Below are 17,467 nucleotides of genomic sequence, written 5' to 3'. Positions count from 1 at the left end.
TAATCATCTTCTGCGAGAACCTTCTCAGGATCAAAAGCCTTTTCATGTGTAGATTCAAGTTGAGAAGAATCTTCTTCAGGAACTTCAGACTCATCCAAAGAATTTTGATTATCAGAGGGTATTGATTCATCCATAGGTATCTTGTTTAATGAGTCATCACTAGAAGAGGAAGGCTTAGAAGAACTCTCTTTGGAAGTAGATGTTTGCAAACAAGCTTGAAAATTAGTATCACCTATCAAGGTATATGTCTTATTATTATAAATAAATTTAACTTGTCTATGCAATGTAGAGGGGACATCTTGCATACTGTGAATCCAAGGTCTCCCTAATAACAAGTTGTATGTTAGATTTCCCGAGATAACATGGATAGGAGTAGGCAAAGTAACAGGTCCCACTGTGATGGGTAAGGTGATAATACCTAATGAAGACTTAGCCACATTATCAAAGCCTCGAATGGGACGAGAGTCAGGCTCAATAAGGGATGTATCCACATTCATCTTATGCAATAGATTAATGCTACACACATTAAGGCTAGAACCATTATCTACTAGTGTTCGTCTTATAGCAGTGTCATTTATGATAACCACAATCATCAAGGGATCATATTGATGTTGAATTTCACTAGTAGGCAACTCATCTTGAGTAAACACAATTTGAGCTTTAGGATTCATCACAGAGTTAACCAAAGACACTATATTACTAGATGTATTAGGTGGAGGAACATTCAAATCTTTCAAGGCATCCTGTAACATTCCATGATGAGCGGAAGAAGTTTGGATCAAATCCCAAAGGGATATCTTAGCAGGGGTAGCTTTAAGTTGTTCTATAAGATCATAGTCCTTACTAAGCATTTGTGAAATACGAGGAACTTGAGGAAGAATAGGTTGGGAAGGAGGAAGTGAAGTTGGGATAACTAGAGGAGGATTAGGTTGCCTATTATTTCTTGTGTTATAGGTATGAGCAACCGCATTATAACTCTCTCTAGTAAGTTGCTTAGCATACTCATAAGGGCTCTTAGTAGAATAACCTCCTTGCACAGTAATAATAGGTTTGTTAGGAGTGAAAAAAGAATCATTAGCATAACCACCTTGAACCACTAAGATAGGCTTATTTAAAGGTTGAGAATTTTGAGAAGGACAAGCACCTTGGACAATGAAGAGAGGTTTGTTAGGTGTTTCATTCACACGTATCAAATTGATTGAGGATGGTTTAGAGGAATGAACAAAAGTGTTGGAAGAATTATTGATAGTCTTCTCTTGCACTAAAATCTTATCACAGATTAAATCAATTTTAGGAGAGAGACAAGGGGTAGGCATTGATGTTCCAGTAGGAAAAGTAATACTAGGAAAGGTCATATCATCCTCTATCATCAAAGGATCTACATGGGGAATAAACTCTCTAGGAGAAGGATCAACATTACTCTCTAAAGTCTCACTTTTGAGATGGAGATCTTTGAAAGAGATGTTAACCATCTTGCTTTGAACTAGGGTATCCTTATGAGTAGAACCAAGTTGAGGAGAGGGAGATGCTTTATTTTTAGAGGGAGAATAATTGAGATTCAAGGAAGGTGAGAAACTATCAAGGGAGTTTTCAATCTTGATTTCATCCCCTTTGGCTAGGGTTCTCTCATGGGGAAGAGAATAATCTACACCTTCTTCTAATGGTTCATCCCAAATAGTGAGGTTGTTGAAAGGAGTGTTTGAAGTATTGTCCATTTCGGGAGAGGAGATAACATTGTTTATTAATTCCTCATCCTTAGGAGGGAGAGCATCAATAGATGTGTTAAACTCATCCTCTTTCCTCAAAATATATTCAATATGATCTTTAGGGGAGAGAGAATTAAGGAAATTGCTTATTATTTCATCTTCTTTCTCTAAGGGATGCTTATGGGTAAGACAAACTTTAGGAGAAGGGTAAGCATTTATCATTAATTCATCATCTCTAGTGGGAATTTTGTTGGAAAAGGAAATGCCATCACTAGGAAATGTAGGGATAATGTCATCTTCTTGCACAAAAGGATCCTCATGAAGGGAGTGTTTTTTAGGAGGAACATGAACATATTTCTCCAAAGATTCATGCTTAGGAAGGAGATCTTTGAAAGAAGTGTTCATAACCTCTTGTTGCACTAACATGCCCCCATTGGAAGGACCAACTTTAGGAGAAAATAAGTCAATGTCCATCAATACCTTTTCACTTAGAGAGGCATCATGTAGGGAAGGTGAAGTAACATTAAGAAATGTGTTTATGATATCATTCTCTTCCTCTAGGATAGATAAATAGGAAGGGCACATTTTAGGAGAATTGTCAAGATCACTCTTAAAGTCTTCATCCTTAGAGCATGGGAGAGTCTCAAAGGGATTGGAAGCAACTCTTTTAGGCACTAAAATGTTGTTATAGATGGGGGGAGGTTCTTTAGGAGAAGGAAAAATTGAAACAAGGGAAGCTAACCCATTATCAAATGAATGCATCATGACAACAATTTTCCTCTTTCAAATGCTAACACATGCAAAATAGAAGGAAATGTTCAATTTTAACCAATGCAAGCACTTAGAATGTAGATTTAGAAAATGAAATTTATGATTCAAATGAGTTCCTAAATTAGATTGATCCCAATTAAGCTATCCACATGTTCAACTTTGAATTGAAAAATTAGGGTTTTAGCAAAAATTTCCTCTAAATTTTTGAATCTTGCAAGAAATTAAAACTTGTAAATGCAAATTTGAATTTGAAATAGCATAAACACTCAAATTGGAAAACATAGATCAGAATTAGAGAAGATTGGAATTCACGTCAGGTTCACCAAAATGTGTAGGGGAAAAAGTTACACTAAGCAAACATGCCCTAATCTCACTTTCAATCACACACTTGTGGAATACGAAAGAGCCTAGAGGTATCACACAACTGGCTACTTCTTTCTGTGGAAGAGAGAGCCACGGGCTACCTATTAGGATTTCTATTCCTTTGTTGCAAATGATAGATAAAATGATGCAAGTTCAACTACTAGCCCTAGAGTGCAAGTATGAACTAGTAACAGGATTGCAAGATTGAGATTAAGTGATGAAAAGATGTAAACACAAGGATAAAAGGAGAATGCAGATGTGTACCTGGGGTTAAAATCTAAGTGGAAATGTTTGGGACGGGGGCACGAGTGCCATTGTCCTGATTCTGCACCTGAAACTGTTGTTTTGCAACCTAAAAAGCTGTCAGAAAAATGCTGAAATTGCTGTCTGACAGAAGGACCAGGGCGCTCAGTGCCCTTGTGCCAAGGACCAAGGTGCCTAGTGCCCCTGTCCTAGTAGGACCAGGGTGCCCCACGCCCCTGTCCTGGTCTTTTTCTCTGCAATTTGGTGTGTTGTCCCATCTCAGTCTGGTTCCGTCAGATCTGCAACTTGCGGCATCGTCCGAATCCCGAAACCTGCACTTATATCTGAAATGGTATGGTGGGTGGCTAAATAGGGTTTTGCCTTAGTCAAACCCCCACTTTGGTGATTTCCACCTCCACGAATAGCCAAGTTGTATTGTAAAAGTAGTGTGTGTGCAGACCTTGTGTGTGTGGAAGATCCTAAAATGCAAGTAAGCAAACTAGAGCAACCTAGTAAGTAAACCCTAATTGCTTGCAAATGATAATGTAAATGCTCCAAATCAAGATGTAAAGAGATCTAAAGCATGAATACAAGTGATATAATGAGGCTTATGCAAAGACATGAAAACAACATGAAATCATACCCAACCCCCAAGGGAGGGGTACAAGCCAATCTTCAGTTGGTGATCCCCAAAAACACCTTCAGCCAATATTATTCCATTTTCTCCTCAGTCGACGATTGAGCCGAAATCTCCTAAACATAAGATGCATGATGGTCTTGATCCTGTGTGAGTTAAAGATCCTATTTTTGTAAATCTTGATGATGATATAGATGAAAATGTTATTCATGATGAAAATGTTACTCCTGTTCATTCTGATAGTGAATATGAATATGTTGATGTTGATAACCATCTATCTAACGAATTTTGTAAAGCACTTATCCTAGCTCCTAGACAAGAACAACGTGGCTCGGAACATGAACATAGCCCTTGTTTGGATCTTGTGATAGCTCCATCTGCTGTGTTGGATGTTCCTCCTCTAGCGTGTTTCCTACCTTCCCGAAATATTGATCAGCAAGATCGGGGGGTAGATGACGTGCTAGACTAGTTTCATTAGCATAGCAGACTCTCTCCTCCTCTCTTGATCTCTTTTGTTACTTCTTCTATGTGTTATTCTCATTCTTCTATTTGTTGTCCTTAGTGTTGTCTACTTGAGGACTATGCAAAGCATTGAGATCTCTTTTGGTCTCTCTCATGTTGACTCAAAAGACACATGTGTTCCCTTCTTCTAGGTGACCTTCCTTGATTGGGGAATGAAGAACAATTATGCATACATACATATGATATACATGAATTATCATATAGCATACTGACCCCAAGGAAAGCAAAAGACATAGAAGAATAACAGATAGAAGAAGTAACAAAAGAGATCAAGAGAGGAGGAGAGAGTCTGCTATGCTAATGAAACTAGTCTAGCACGTCATCTACCCCCCGATCTTGCTGATCAATATTTCGAGAAGGTAGGAAACACGCTAGAGGAGGAACATCCAACATAGCAGATGGAGCTATCACAAGATCCAAACAAGGGCTATGTTCATGTTCCGAGCCACGTTGTTCTTGTCTAGGAGCTAGGATAAGTGCTTTAGAAAATTCGTTAGATAGATGGTTATCAACAACAACATATTCATATTCACTATCAGAATGAACAGGAGTAACATTTTCATCATGAATAACATTTTCATCTATATCATCATCAAGATTTATAAAAATAGGATCTTTAACTCACACAGGATCAAGACCATCATGCATCTTATGTTTAGGAGATTTTGGCTCAATCGTCGGCTGAGGAGAAAATGGAATAATACTGGCTGAAGGTGTTTTTGGGGATTGCAAAGTTTGAAAAGCAGCTGCCTAAGCTCTAAGATGACACTTTCATCGGCGTTCACGTGCAGAACGATTTCATCTAGTCTTAGTAGGAAGTTGAGAAGATTGAGGAGGAGGAATGTTCTCACCCTTTTCACTTGGGTGTTTAGGTTGTGGTCTCTTAAGTTGAACAATAGGAGAAGAGGAAGGTCTCTTCTCTCCATAAGAGGAAGGAGGAGGAACTGTTCCATATAAGGGAGGAATATTTGGTTTAGGAAGGAGACCAAGCCCATCATGACGAGGAGGTATAGGTCTACTTTTAGGAAGTTTATTAGATATAGGCATAGTCACATTCATAGGGATGGGTTGGGAATTAAGACCTAGGGTTTTATATATAGGGTTTTATTGTAGATGATTCTAGCTTGGTGACATGTTGTGACTTTATAGACTCAGATGAATGGTATTCGCATATCGTAAGATACTTGACCGATGGTACCTTTCTTGATTCCGCCAATAGGAACACTAGGGCTAGAATTCGCAAGCTGTCCGCTAGATATATCATTCTTTCTAATGTTCTTTACCGAAGGGGTTATAATGGTATTCTCCTTCGCTGTCTTAACAAATCAAAAATCCCTATTGCTCTTGAAGAGGCGCATTCAGGTGCCTGTGGGGGGCATTTTGGAGGCAAATCCTTGGTTCAAAGGTTGCTCTGTATGGGATATTATTGGGAAACTATGCAGTAGGATTCTTTTTCATTTGTTAAGAATGTCATCAATGTCAACAACACAATAATTTGATTCATGCTCCTGCCCAAGAACTTCATTCTCATGTAGCTTCTTGGCCTTTCTCTGCATGGGGGCTGGATCTTATCGGTAAAATCTCTCCTCCTTCATCTCAAGGACATACTTTCATTATAACCGCAACAGATTACTTTACAAAATGGGTAGAAGCTATTCCCCTTCGCTCTACTACTGCTGAAGTGATTTGTCGATTTCTTCTAGAAAACATTATTTCTCGATTTGGGATACCTTCCACTATAATCTTCGATAATGGGACATCATTTAAGAACAAGGACGTGAAGAAATTCCTTGAGAAGTATCATATCAAACATCGATTTTCTACACCATACTATCCTCAATCAAATGGTCAAGCCGAATCATCCAATAAGATAATTGAACAAATTCTTCGTAAAACCGTAAATAAGCATGGTAAGGATTGGAGTACTCAGCTAATCTATGCTCTTTGGGCCTACCGAACGAGTGTACGAATTGCTATAGGAACCACCCCTTATAATCTTGTTTATGGTGCTGATGCTATTATGCCTTTAGAATTAGAGATTCCATCACTTAGAGTTTCTCTCAAAGGTATAGTAGATGATGATGCTTATAGAGAACAAAGACTTCAACAAGTTGATATGCTTGATGAACAGTGTATAAATGCTCTTGAGCATATTCAAGCATATCACAAAACTCTACAATGAAGCTATAATGATAAGGTTATTCAACGTTCCTTCTCAGTGGGTGACTTAGTTCTCTATGAGAATCAGCGCAATGTGAATGCCTTACCTGAAGAAAAGGGAAAATTTAGTCCTAATTGGCTTGGACCGTATATCCTTATTGAAGATTATGGATTAGGTGCTTATAAAATAGTGGGTGTAGATGGTATGCCTCTTAAAGAACCTATAAATGCTATGCACTTGCATAGATACTATGCTTAATTCCTCATTCCTTATCTTTTATTTCATGTATCTTCTTTGCACTTCTTCAAAATTGGATAATATGTTAGCATATCTTTGTTAGAGCAAATAGAATTAAATGATGTTTTGTTTAATCTATATTGCTTCATTCCTGACAAGCGTGTTTCTTCACTTTATGGTTTATCTTGAATTCATTTATGTAAATTGCAAAAGATTTACATTTTCATTATGATGGCATATTATACAATGTCTTTATGTGTTAAGTAGAGTTGTATCAGGTTACTTATATGATTCTTAGGCTTAACACATATTTCTTCTCTATCATCAATGTAGTACTTGATTAAATATTTTTTTTTTATTAAGTCACACATGTATTAATTTAATCATGGAGCATTGAGAAATCAATCACATGAAAATTAAATTTAGAACATACATGTACATCTACCAAATGTATTAACTTTAATCAAAATACGCATTGTTTTGGACATTAAAGATAACACGTTTTGAGACAAAGAAGCATGTATATATATATATATATGTGGATCGATATACAAAGGTAGGTCACTATACATCCAAAATGTGACCTACCCTACATCATAATATCATCTCCTATCCCTAGGGCTGGTGGCTGGAGAGTGACGACTAGATGCTCCCTCCTGATCTGACCGTGCAGGTGGACCCATAGGTGTATAGCGTGATATAGATCGTGAGTGACTCCGAGAGGAACTCCTACGATCCCTATCCATAAGGATCATGCGATACGAGGTAGCCTCGGCTCGTGCTACTGCTAGATCATGCTGTGCCCACTGAAGGTCCTCTGATAGAGCTCACTCTCTCTCCCTCCATATCTCCACCTGTACTTGAAATGGGGAAAACAATTCATCATGCCGACCCGCGTTCCCTTGAGGTCTATAGGCAACCTGTGAGGAACTAGGGATCTGTGCTATCATGGAAATATCTATCACTGCTTGCTGGATCAGAGAACACCACTCCTGCACATTAGCTGTAGCAGTAGAATAGATTATGTATTAGTACCATTTTATATCATCAAAACATTAATCAATCAATATAAACCTACTATACCTGGATCTCCCTCACGCTAGTAGGGATCATGATATGGTAGCATCTGTGACTGGGAACTACTAGGCTCCCCACACTCGAATGATCTATGCATGATGGGTACAGGTCTCTGTATCGCCTCATGTTCCCCCTTTTGGGGAATAACGGGAGGATCTAAGGCTATGGTATCATCTCCTGAATGGTGGGGAGCTGTATCTGACTCCTCCTCATCATCTCTAATCTCCTCCTCCTTGTCATCCTCATCCTCATCCGCATCCTCATTCTCCTCATCATCATCTCTATCTGTGTCATCCTCCTCTCCCTCCTCCTCCTCCTCGGCACTAGGCTGATCTCCTATGGGTGGATCAGGACCTCCTACCTCCTCATGACCCTCTCCCTCCTCTGGCTCCTCCGATCTGGATCCCTGATCCTCATCTTGGTCTCCATGTCTCCATGGACCTGGATGGCCTGTCGGATGATCTGGTGGAAAGATAGGCCCTGGGTATGTCCTCACAAACCATGAGAGATACCTGTGCTATGCTCCAGGATCTGCGGCATAGTCAGTAACCACATCCTAGTCGGACCCCTCTATATCTATGATCTCGATATCATCTATCGTAGGTCTCACTACTGCTCTGGGTCTGGGAAGGACTCGTGAGTGTCGAGTGTAGATGGGTACATCGGCTGGAACACACTGATCTAGCCCAAACTACCTCTGTACTTGATCAAAGTAGAATGGGACTATGATATGTGGATATCGTCCTCTCAGTAGGCGGTTCCTCTTTAAGCATGCTAACTGTCTCTCCATCCCATCCCATCTGTGCATCCGCAAATATGGTCTCCATACAGTCACCTCAGCTGTCAATCTGTCAAATGTCACTCTCCAATATAGCAGATCCCCAAATCTCCACTCGCTGGTAAGTGGATAAGCAAATACCATAGGTCACTCACTAGCCGCACTCATCGGATAGCCCACAGGCCTAGTGCATGTAAAATGCTCAAATATCCACACCTGCAGAAGTGTGCATGTCATCAAGCTGCAACCCTGTCCGAAAACATACTCCTCAAGGTCGTGATAGAGATGTGCAAGCATACTCTGACCCCAAGTGTATACTCTCCTATGTCTCTCCATAGCCCTGATGCACCATGTGAGACCCCCATGCATGTGTGTACCTCGCCCATTAGGGTAGATGACTAGTGCAATGATGGCAATCATAAGACGTCTCATGAGGGGCACCTCTCCTGTAGGATGTAAGAGCCAGCTGACCATGATGCGACCTCTCATCTCACTCAGCATGACTCTCCCTATGCAGTATACCTGCTCCCTCTGATGATCCTCTGCTAATCGATCGGTCGCATATGTCACGGTAGCTCCTCTGATCGGTAGGCGAAGTATGTGGTACACATCCTCAAGTGTCACTGTCATCTCCCCTATTGGAAGCTGGAATGTACATGTGTCAGGATCCCATTGCTCCATGAGTGCCATCAGCATCGCAGGATGAAATCGAATGGCTGACATAAGAATCATATACCACAAACCTACTATAGATAATGTGTCTCTCTCTGCCTGAGTCAGCCGGGGAATCTGATCTCGCAAACTACGAAGAATCTGCCCCGTCGTATGCTCTCTCATGTATGGGAAACCCTGCAATGCAGAAAACATCAGTGTAATCAGTACTCAAACATCACAATCATTTATGACAAAAGCAAAAACTATCAAACATTGAAAGCTCACCCTCGCCAAGTCCTGATTAGGACCATGGTGCCTTGAGAGGACCATGGTGCCCTGAGAGGACCATGGCGCCCTTCAGGGACCATGGTGCCCTAAAAGGACCATGGCACCCTTCAGGGACCATGGCACCCTTCAAGGACCATGGCACCTTGGGTGGGACCCAGGGTCAGATTCCAAGGCCCACATTCGATCACAAGAAATCAGAGTCAATGAAAATGCAGAAAGTCAAAGTCAAAGTTCAGTCAACTCACCTCGTCCAGTGGCTCATCGTCGATCACGGCCTGTCGCATGATCTCAATCCTTGTGGGATGCTCTGGTCATCATGAAGGCATGATGATGGCTATGTGGGCTCCACTGCAACGAACAATACTTAGAAATCAACAAAGTGACAAATGCAATAGTCACTTTCAAGGTATATACTTTCATTTCTTTACCTTTACTATCAAAACCCTAATTTTCCTCTATCACTCATTTTGTCATAACTTGAGTTTGGGAGATGCGATTTTCGAACCGTTTGTTGCGTAGGAATCGTATTTTCATTCCCTTACTCCCTTGATGTTCCAAAATGTGCTCTGATGAATCCTTTGTAGTGAACATCTCTCATCAATAATCGCTCACATAATTTGTTGTAAGTAAACATGCTACCCTGTTTCACCTCCCTAATAAGCAAGCCAAAATAGGGGGGGGCATATAGCTACTCACAAATTTCATCACTTTCCTTAGTAAGCATTAGGTGATTTTGTGATCTAACATGTGTTTTGTAGGGTGCGGTTCCTAACTATGTACTGCAGATACCGCTGGGGGCTTCGTTCGATGAACTTATGGATATATCCTTTTTCAAATAATGTTTACTTTCCCGTACTTTAGCTTGCATATGCACGTAGTACTCATATGACCGCTAAAGTGGGGGCTAAATGTAGCATCGTAAATTGTACGCACTTGCTAAAGCAGTACAATTTCACACCTAGTTTAGCACCCGCCTTGGCGTAGTTTGCATTTTGTATTGCATTTCTCTTTAGCACTTAATTAATCAAATTAATTAGGTCTAAGGTCCTATTTCATCGTCCTCCACATCATAAAGGTGGGCCCTTTCATTAAAGTGTGCCCCTTTCATTTTATTCCTTCAATACGTCATTTAATCAAAAACCCTAATTAGGTCCTATTTTGAACTTGGGGGCTTGATTTCGGGGGTCAAAACATCTCGAAATCACCTGTAACTTCAGGATTCTCTCTAAAATCATCATATCCGACGGCCCTGAAAATTTGGTGAAAAGTTGTCAGGACCATGGCACCCGGAGTGCACACGGTCCCGAACATTTTTCTTAAAATTTTAGGAGCACGATCCAATCATAAAATAAAGCTTAACCCCAAGAAATTGGCAGGAGATTCAATCTCTAGGTCGGCCAAAAGTTGAAATTAAGACCTAGGGTTTCATATATAAGAGCTCTCTTTCTTCATTTGAAAGGATCAGAATTTTGTTTTCAAGAACCTTCTATGCAGCAAAAGAGCAGATCTTTGAAGACTTCAACAACATTCAACATCCATCTATCAAGCATCTATCAATTTCATTCATCCATTTAGGGCTTTGAAGGCATTGAAGAGCAATAAGGGATCATCGACTGAAGATTGGCTTGTACCTCCCCCTTGGGGTTGGGTATGATTTCATGTTGTTTTCATGTCTTTGCATAAGCTTCCTTACATCATTTGTATTCATTCTTTAGATCACTCTATATCTTGATTTGGAGCATTTACATTGTCATTTACAAGCAATTAGGGTTTACTTTCTAGGTTGCTCTAGTTTGCTTACTTGCATTTTAGATCTTGCATACACACAAGGTCTGCACACACACTACTTTTACAATACAACTTGGTTATTCGTGGAGGTGGAAATCACCGAAGCGGGGGTTTGACTAAGGCAAAACCCTATATAGCCACCCAAAACACCTTTTCAGATATAAGTGCAGATTTCAGGATTCAGATGACGCCGCAAGTTGCAGATCCGAAAGAAGCAGACGTAGACTGAACCATACACCAAGTTTCAGAGTAGAAGACCAGGATAGGGGCGTGGGGCACCCTGGTCCTACCAGGACAGGGGCACTAGGTGCCCTAGTCCCTGGGACAGGGGCGCTGGGCGCCTTGGTCCTCCTGACAGACAACAATTTTTAGCATTTCCGACAGTTTTCCAGGTTGTAAAGTGGCAGTTTCAGGAACAGAATTAGGACAGTGGTGCCCATGCCCCCGTCCCAAACATTCTCACTCAGATTTTAACTCCGGGTACAGACCTTGTGTGTGTGCAAGATCCTAAAATGCAAGTAAGCAAACTAGAGCAACCTAGAAAGTAAACCCTAATTGCTTTCAAATGATAATGTAAATGCTCCAAATCAAGATGTAAAGAGATCTAAAGCATGAATACAAGTGATATAATGAGGCTTATGCAAAGACATGAAAACAACATGAAATCATACCCAACCCCCAAGGGAGGGGTACAAGCCAATCTTCAGTCGGTGATCCCCTATTGCTCTTCAATGTCTTCAAAGCCCTAAATGGATGAATGAAATTGATGAATGCTTGATGGATGGATGTTGAATGTTGTTGAAGTCTTCAAAGATCTGCTCTTTCGCTGCATAGAAGGCCCCTGAAACCAAAATTTGGATCCTTTCAAATGAAGAAAGAGAGCTCTTATATATGAAACCCTAGGTCTTAATTTCAACTTTTGGCCGACCTAGAGATTGAATCTCCCGCCAGTTTCTTGGGGTTAAGCTTTATTTTATGATTGGATTGTGCTCCTAAAATTTTGGGAAAAATGTCCAGGACCGTGTGCACTCCGGGCGCCATGGTCCCGACAACTTTTCACCAAATTTTCAGGGCCGTTAGATATGATGATTTTAGAGAGAATCTTGAAGTTACAGGTGATTTCGAGATGTTTTGACCCCCGAAATCAATCCCCCAAGTTCAAAATAGGACCTAATTAGGGTTTTTGATTAAATGATGTGTTGGAAGAATAAAATGAAAGGGGCACACTTTAATGAAAAGGGCCCAACTTTATGATATGGGAGATGATAAAATAGAACCTTAGACCTAATTAATTTAATTAATTAAGTGCTAAAGGGGAAATGCAATGCAAAATGCAAAATGCGCCAAGGCAGGTGCTAAACTAGGTGTGGAATTGTACCACCCTAGCAATTGCGTACAATTTACGATGCTACAACATGTAAGCATGGTAATCCATCCATCACAAGAAAATGAATAATCTATCAAGTCCAAACATAACAAAATGGAGAGTCCGCTCAAGACTGGGCATTATATTTTACCCCCCTTTGCCTAGGCTTACTCCTAGAATCTTGAGAACAAGTAGGGGTACATCTCTCTCATCCACCCTGCATCCTCCCAAGTGGCCGATGTCTCATCATTCAGGTCCCACTGGACCCTTACTTGTTCTATCTCTCATCCTTTGAGGGAAATCTCTCTGCATTGAAGAATGTGCATGATCTCTAAAGAAAGTTGGTTGTCCTCGACCTATAAGGCATTCCAATCAAGAACATGAGATATGTCAGGATGGTATAATCTCAAAGCTGATATATGAAATATGTCATGGATGCGGGATAAGCTATAAGACCAATCCTCTCCAAGATCTCAAATGGTTCAACAAATTAAGGCGCCAGCTTAGTGCTTTTTCCATAACGGATCGGGCTCTTCCGTGGGCAAACTTGCGAGAAAACCCTATCACCAACTAAGAATTGCCTGTCTATTCTATGAGCATTTGCATATTTCTTTTATCTATCCTGTGCAATTATCACATGCTCTCTAATGTGAGCAACTTGCTCCTCCATATACTACAACATCTCTGAACCAATGTGCACCCTGTCCTCTAATTTCTCCCAACTAAGCGGAGTACGACATGGTCTCCCATATAAAGCCTGGTACGATGACATGCCAATGGAACTGTGGTACCCATTATTATAGGCAAACTCAACTAAATGTAGGTAATCCTCCCATCTGGACTGCTGGTCCATCATGTACATCCTCAATATATCCTCTAAAACTTGATTCACATGCTCTATTTGGCGATCTATCTCTGGATGTTAAGTTTTACTATAGTTTAGCTGAGTCCATAAGTCATGCTGTAAAGCTGTCCAAAATGTAGAAGTGAACACTGGATCTCTATCTGATATGATCTTACATGGAATACCATGCAATCTGACAATGTCCCTAACAAAAATTTGTGCTACTGAAGCCATTGTGTATGAAGATCTGAGTGGTGAAAAGTGTGCAACATTAGTCAATCGATCAATGGTGACCATAATAGCATCATGTCGTCATGAAGATGTAGGAAAACCAACTATAAAATCCATGGAAATGATGTCCCATTTCCACTCAGGAACTACATGAGACTGTAAATATCCTGCCAGATGTTGATGTTCTGCCTTAACCCGCTGACACTCAAGGCAACATGACACAAAATCCACTATGTCTCTCCTCATACCTGCCCAAAAATATAGCTGTCTCAAATCTGCGTGCATCTTCTTGACACCAGGATGTGCCAAGTAAGGTGCATGATGAGCCTCTACTAGAATCAACTTCTGAAGTCCATTGGATGGTGGAACATAAATGCATCCCATGTGTCTAAGAAGACCATTTGCATCCACTAAATATCTTGCATATCTGCCCTCTAAATCTCTAAACTCACCTCCTCATAGCAAGCATCTGTTGGAAGTGCTCTAGGAATATGACTCCTCAAATCCACGTCAAACATCATTACTGAAATCTCATGTCTCCTGTGGCTCAAGGCATCTGCAACTACACTCTCCTTTCCTTGAATGTATTTCACCTCAAAATCATACTCGCATAGAAACTCCATCCAGTGCCTTTGTCGAGCATTCAAATTTGGTTGCGTAAATATATAACGTAAACTATGGTGATCTGTGTGCAACTTGAATCGATGCCCTAAAAGAAAGTGCCTCCATCTGACTAAGGCATGAACCACTGCTGCTGACAAAAGATCATGTGTGGCTTAATTTAGCTCGTGATCTTTGAGCTTCTATAACTCATATGCTATAACTCTGCCATCCTGCATCAACACTACTCCTAGACCCTCCAATGAAGCATCAGTACAAATAAAAAAATCACCTAGCGGATCTAGAACTGCAAGAATCGATGCACTGGTCAAACTCTCCTTAAGGATCGTGAAAGCTATCTCACAACACTTTGACCAAATGAATTTCTTCCCTTTTCTCTGAAGAGAAGTAATAGGGTGAGCAATCCTAGAAAAATCTTGTACATATTTGCGGTAATAAGCAACAAGTCCCATAAAACTACGTACCTCACCCACATTACTGAGTGTTTGTGAATCCACTATCACTTGAATCTTTGAGGGATCAAATGCGATACCCTCTCCTGATATAACATGGCCTAAATATCTAACTTCTGATTGGAAGAACTCACACTTCACCAAGTTGGTGTATAGTTGATTCTCCCTAAGGCACTGCAAAACCTGTCTGACATGATCCTCATGCTCCTTCACTGATCTAGAATAAATCAAAATGTCATCTAGGAAAACCAATACAAATCTATCCAAGTATGTCCTAAACACACCATACATCAAACTCAAGAAGATCGATGGTGCATTCGTGAGACCGAATGGCACAATTGTGAACTCATATTGCCCATACTTGGTACGAAAAGTTGTACGGTGTATGTCTGCCTCATGTATCCTCAACTGGTGATATCTGAACTTAAGGTCAATTTTAGAAAAGACCTTTTCATCCTTAATCTGGTCAAATAAGTCATCTATTCAAGGCAAAGGATACTGATTCTTCACCGTCACCTTATTCAATTGTCTGTAGTCAATGCACAACCAAAGAGAACCATCCTTCTTCTTCACAAATACCATAGGTGCACCCCATGGGGATACACTAGGATGAATAAAACCCTTCTCCAACAACTCCTCAAGCTGTACTCTCAGCTCACTCAACTACTGAGTGGTCAACCTGTAAGGAGCCTTAGAGATAGGCTCTACTCATGGCACAAGATCAATCCTGAAATCTATCTCATGCTGAGGGGGCATCCATGGATCTCACTGGGAAAGACATCTACAAACTATTGAAGAATGGGATGCTGCTGCAATAATTCCTCTGATCTAAATCCCTCATCCACATGCCTCAGTCTAACTGCAAACAACTGGCAACCCTTACCTACACATCTCTTCATTTGCATGGCAAAAATCAATCGAAAAGAGATAGGTCTCTGAATCTCTACAATCTCCACACTCTTCCCACCATCATCTACACACTGAAATCTCTTGCCTTTGAAATCTATCTATGCTTGGTGAGACCCAAGCCAATCTATGCCAAGAATAACATCATAAGATCCCAATGCCATAACATGAAGATACACTGAAGTATGGAAGTCTCCCATAACCAAAGGACAACTGAGAACAAGGGAATCCAATACTACCTTGAACCTTGTAGCTAACTCTACCTACCACCTATCATCCTACTTTTCCATAGCAAGCCCACAACTCTCAACTAAGAAAAGGGAAATAAAAGAATCAAATGCTCCAGAGTAAAACAATACTAAACAGGAAATACCACCTATCACACCTGATGTCTCCACAACGGTGGCCTGATGGTTATCAACCACCGCAAAAACATGATGAGACCTGTCTGCATCTCAAACTGTAGGCTTAGAAGTAGTTGGCTTCTTCTAGTTTGACATTTGAGAAGTGCACTAAGGACAATGAATGACAATGTGTCCTGGTTGTCCACATGCAAAACAATCTCTCCTGCCAAACACTCTTCTACTTGGTGTTGTACTCGATTGATGAACACTACCTCTATTAGATGCTAGTTGAGAACTCTGTGTTGGCTAAGAAGGTGTAGGTTTCCTATCACACTGATGTCTATGACTCTTGTCACCCTGAAATCTAGCACCTCGTGCAAAGCTCTTCCCTTGAGAAAACTTCTTCTTAAATTGCTGACCATCATGGAAAGAAGAAGGATGTCTTCTAGCATAACCTGAAGAGTGTTGTTGAGATCCTCTCACAAAAGATCCTGTAACTGGTGCACTAACTATTTGTCCTCCTGTCCCTCCTCCTGATGCTAAGGCAAGATTCTCCTCTATTAGCCTCGCCTTCTCCATGGGTGCCTCTAAGGTCTTAGGTTCGTGCATCTGAACCTCTCCACTAATACGATCACTAAGACCTCTCACAAAGTGTTGAATCAACATCGTCTCATCATTTGCATACCCAGCATACTATCTAAGCTCAAAGAAACTACACTCATATTGCTCCACAGTCATCCTCTGTTGTCTCAAATCATGGAATTCATCAGCCTTCCTTTGTCTCCAATGATATGATATAAATCTAGCATGAAACCGCTCCAAGAATAACTCCCACGATATCGTCGCTATGTCTAGATGCAACTTTTGTTCCTCCATGTGCCACCATGTCGTTGCAAAATCACGAAGATGCAAAATTGCACATCTCGCCTTGGTGTTACTGCTACACTGGTGCATAGAAAAACACCTACCTAAGTCCAATAACCACATCTCTGCCTCCAAGCCACTACCTAAAGCATCAAAAGTACGAGGATGAATCCTATTCAGACCTCTCATGTGACTAGTTACAAGCGCCTTCTGATCCACCTCAAATCTCCTCCTAGGAGAGCACTAATTCTCTCTCTCCTAATGTTTTGAATGATGAGATGCCTCCTACTATTTCTCCTCTTGTCTTGGTCCTAGGTGGCCAAGAAGCTCTTGAAGCACGTTCACCAATTGTGGAATAACATCATCTCTAGGTTGTTCCTGCTGCTACTCCTCATGGTGTGACTCCTCAGAAACCTCAAGACTAGGATTCCTATGAGTCCCCATACGTCCACCCCAACCACATCCATGTCCTCTACCTCTAGCAGGCATATCGACTAGCAAGACACAAAAGGACACTATAAGCTACTAAACTAGGCCACTCTAACAAAAAATTAAATAGCATAGATAAAATTATTGGGCTATGCCACGCTAAGTGTTTAACAAACACAATGACC

This window comes from Cryptomeria japonica, chromosome 11, assembly GCF_030272615.1.
Source record: "Cryptomeria japonica chromosome 11, Sugi_1.0, whole genome shotgun sequence".
NCBI classification, from domain to species: Eukaryota; Viridiplantae; Streptophyta; class Pinopsida; order Cupressales; family Cupressaceae; genus Cryptomeria; species Cryptomeria japonica.
Note: the sequence above shows the minus strand (reverse complement) of the source record.